At 30.4% G+C, this 4,181-nt stretch overlaps 1 long non-coding RNA gene across 1 annotated transcript; it reads right to left on the reverse strand.

The window, feature by feature from the left end:
• Window positions 1-1,221: 1,221 nt before the first annotated feature.
• Window positions 1,222-3,876, reverse strand: LOC133180460 (uncharacterized). Its single transcript, XR_009720326.1, has 2 exons — window positions 3,696-3,876; window positions 1,222-1,660 (listed from the first exon to the last, which is right to left on the reverse strand). It is a non-coding gene; the product is annotated as an uncharacterized LOC133180460 (long non-coding RNA).
• Window positions 3,877-4,181: the final 305 nt, after the last annotated feature.

Genomic DNA, 4,181 nt, shown 5'->3' on the forward strand with positions numbered 1-4,181 from the left:
TAAAATTATTGTTCGTTTGGAATTGCCTCCCGCCTCATTGAAATGACCCTCCTGGAAAATTTTTATTGACCAAAAATAAGATTTTTTTTATTCAATCAATTCTTGGCCTGTTATCACATGTGCCATCCAATCACTTAATGTAAGTGTTGGATCTAAGCAAAACTGGGTTCCTGGTTGATGGGAGATACCCTTCACAAAAAGGCAGAAAATAATGTGTTCACTGCTTATTGAGATTTTTATCATAAATTTTTTATTTAACTTTAATGTTAAAAAAAAAATTCCCCTCCCTCCTGGGTCTGAAACCTCCCAGGCGGCAATTCAAAACAAACAATTTTTTAAGGATGGCCTTTAAGAGAAGAAATATCTATACAGTAAAACATGGTTATAACGAACACGCTATAATGAATTCATGCTGATGGCGAAATGATTTTCATTCCCTGTGGTTTTCAAACCCATTGGAAAGTAAACATATAACAAATTAAAACTGTTTATCCCAGGCATTTAGCTGTAAGCTTATTTTTCTGTATTTGAATGATTTACTTCATTCTAAAATACCCTACATGATAATGTGTTATCCCCCATATTCAGTCTCTTAATGCAGATTATGGAATTTTTCATTAAACATTTTAAATGAAATCCAAATAAAGAATTGTTATTATTTCAAGTTTAAATATTCAGATGTCAATGAATGGGGACATACCGGTATTACTATTTTTGTCTATACAACTCGGTAACCTTGGCTTTACTCAGTATTTAACCATAACATATATAATATTCCATTCAGTTACCTAGTACACAATATTCTTAGCTCAAATGCTGTATATATACTCTGTATAGTGTAAGCAAGTATATCCAACAAAAAATTTAGTGAAAAGTAGGAACATCAGTGAATATTTAACCAGTTATGAATTAGTGTTTCATTTTTTAAGTTGGGGTGTAAGTGATCAAAAATTCAATTTTTTTTTTAGAGTATTCATGAAATAGAGGATTGCATATGCTTCAATAAGAACACTACATGTAACAGAAATATTGCCTGTCTACATAATCTCAGAGGCAGATCTAGAATGTTGGTGTTAACAAAAAAATATCAGGGGTATTATTTTTTATGTTTTGTTTTGTTTTGTTTTTTTTTGAAAAAATGTGTACTACAAACACAACTTGGACATAAAATTTTATATATACATGTATCTCTCTATTAGTACCTAAAACATCACACTACTGTAAAATATATGTGTTCATTTATTTGACAAAATCAATTATGTGGACAATCATATGAACAGTTTTAAGACTGTACAAAAGAGCAGGCATGCATTTCAATTTTCATACATCTCAATGTAATCATGTACAATACATAAAGCACTTGAAGTCCACTTTAAACTCTGTACATTACTTTTTAGATCTACATGGGAGATAACTTAAAAATGTACAAGTATGTGATCAATGAATTTGGCACACTTCATCACACAGGTTTTAACACCACTGTCTGATTTACAGAAGTTGATTATTAGTTCTTGGCTTCTCACTATTTTTTCAGATAGAATTTCATCAGCTGGATTTAGGTCAAAAGAGGAGGCCAGCATATCCAAATCATTCTTCAAAATATTCTCTTTTTTTGCCATCAATCCCTGGTGGACTTACTGCAGTGTTTACTATCATTGGCCTGAAAAATATGAGATATTAGGTCATGATTTAATTTAAAAATGTTATCAATGTAAATTAAGTTGATTAGTTTAATTTCTCTTCTTGCATGGATATTAACAAACAATCTTCCAAAGAGAATCTGAATATAAGTTTTGGTTGGAGATTTTTAAATTTCATATGATTAAGAAACTCATCCTTGAATTATTTTTACTTTCAAACAGACTGCTTAAATAATAAAAGTAAAAAGATTATAAATTCAAATATAAAAAATGCCAAATGTTAAAAATACAATGTATATACAGTTCTAACTACAGTTTTGTTAACTTTATACAATTACGTCTACATCGCACGTACAAATATACAGAATACAGACTTGAAGAGCAAATTGTATTAAGACAAGTTTTAAAGCAAGTATTTTTTTTTTCAGGTAAAAGAAAATAAATTGGCACTACTTAAACTTGAAAAGTACTTGCGTCAATGAAATAGGGGCACAATTAGTAACTTAGAACGGTGAAGTGATTTAGAACATGATTTTGCTTTTTAATGTCAAATTAATGATCACAGTTTCAAGCATTAATTTAATTTCTTTTTTCTTTAACTCCAGTAAAATTTAAAAGGAGCCATTAGGGCTGAAAAGATTAATCGATAATATTAATTCTGTGTGAGGATGGTACTTATATCAATATGTATGTAAAAATATTTAAATATTGCAAAAAAATTCAGGCGTTTTTCTTTGTTTACTTACATTTTGGGTTTAATATATGTATGATAAACATGACGTGAAGGACATACGCAACGTAGTTTGAACATTATTGTCTTTTTCCCTGGAGTTGAAGAGTTCCAATATTTAAAGGAACTGTGTGCTACAATTTAATGTCTATATATGCTATTGTACACTTCTTCTAAAACAAGTTTTGATAAACAAAACATCTAGAATATATGCTTATTAATTTTTGTATATTTCTCTATGAATTATACAGGAATTTTCATCAATTGATATCTTTTCAAAACCTCTGGAAATGCATGCTGATTTTTTCTCTACGAATTTCTGATGGCACTATAATCTTAAATTAAGAATATCTTGAAAAATTATCAGTAGGTAAGGTACATTGCGTATGTCCTTAAATAGAAATATTTATTTAAAATACATACCGGTAAAAATTTACACCACTTGCGTGAAGTAAGTTTGTTTTACAACGGATATACAGCTTATGTCTTTAAATAAATCATTCATAATTGGGATGAAATGTTTTGTTCTTTTCAATACAAAAATAAGATTTCATGACCAATTCAAAATATTTGATACATATCGTATCATAGCTCAAATATCATGATTGATACATATCAATGTGCGTATCAATATAAAAAAAATTGTATCATCCCAGCCTTAGAACCCTTCCCATCCCAAAACAGTTTTATTTGACTTGGGACAACTTTCTTTTTTCCTTACTTTTTCTTGTAGCATTTTATTCAGGTACTTAATTGTAAGTTACTTTTCTGCCTTTTGAAAAATGTTGTTATAATGTATCTGTTTAAAACCTTACGTACAATCTACTCGTAAACCAGGCACAGGTCAGTTACATGATAAGGTACAACCTAACTTCTCCCCTCAAAACTAAGACCGCAAGGGTAAATTGAATTCCGTAACCATACTTTTGTTTAACAGTTGACTTCTAGATTTGGTAGACTGGCCTTGCCTGTCTGATATGCGCAATATACATGAACGTACGAAAGAGACAGGCAATACCAGTCTATAGATTTGGTTAGAGTTGACATACTAGGTTTGAGTGGACTTGGTTATCAGTCGGTCAGGTTATGTACTGACTTGATACCATGTGAATTAACTACAGAAGACTGCATCTGAATCTCTAAAAAATCATACATATAATTCTTTCTCAATTGTAAAAATTGACCTTTAAAATCACATGGGTTTAAATGCCTGAATCGCTGAGAATTTTGAGTGTTTATTTATTTGTAAATCTGTTTCACATCATCCTTATATAATCTGATAATTTGATAATTAAAAAAAAACATTGTTTACATAGTTTACATACCCTCTGAGTCATGGTAGTGTACTGATGATCTGATGGTTCCTTGGAAACGGCTTTTACAACTTAAAGCATAATATTTTTGCTGAAATATTCACACGAAACATGATAAATTTTCGTCTGGGTTTGTCATAAACTTCATCATGTTCATTGTCCATCACGTTTCCTTGCTCACACGTTGAACACATTGGGGTTCTTCTTCCGAAATCGCTTAGGAAATGGGAAAATCATCGCATCGTTGGGTGCAAGCAATACCTCATAAGAATTATCTGGATTGCAGTGGGCAGCTAGCCTTTGTCAAACAACTCTGTTACGATAACTTCGCAAGATTTACTTCCAACTTTCACTGTGTCGCCATTTTTGTTTTCAATTTTACGATTGGAATTTGACAAAGCGAAATTCGTTAAAAATCGCTAAATTTCTTTCGGTAAAAAATGTAAACAGATAAAAGAAAGTTATTTAATACAATATACAAATAAAAATTACAAAAAA

Source organism: Saccostrea echinata, unplaced genomic scaffold (genome assembly GCF_033153115.1).
Source record: "Saccostrea echinata isolate AGI-Se365-2 ecotype Australia unplaced genomic scaffold, CSIRO_AGI_Sech_v1 ptg000006l, whole genome shotgun sequence".
NCBI classification, from domain to species: Eukaryota; Metazoa; Mollusca; class Bivalvia; order Ostreida; family Ostreidae; genus Saccostrea; species Saccostrea echinata.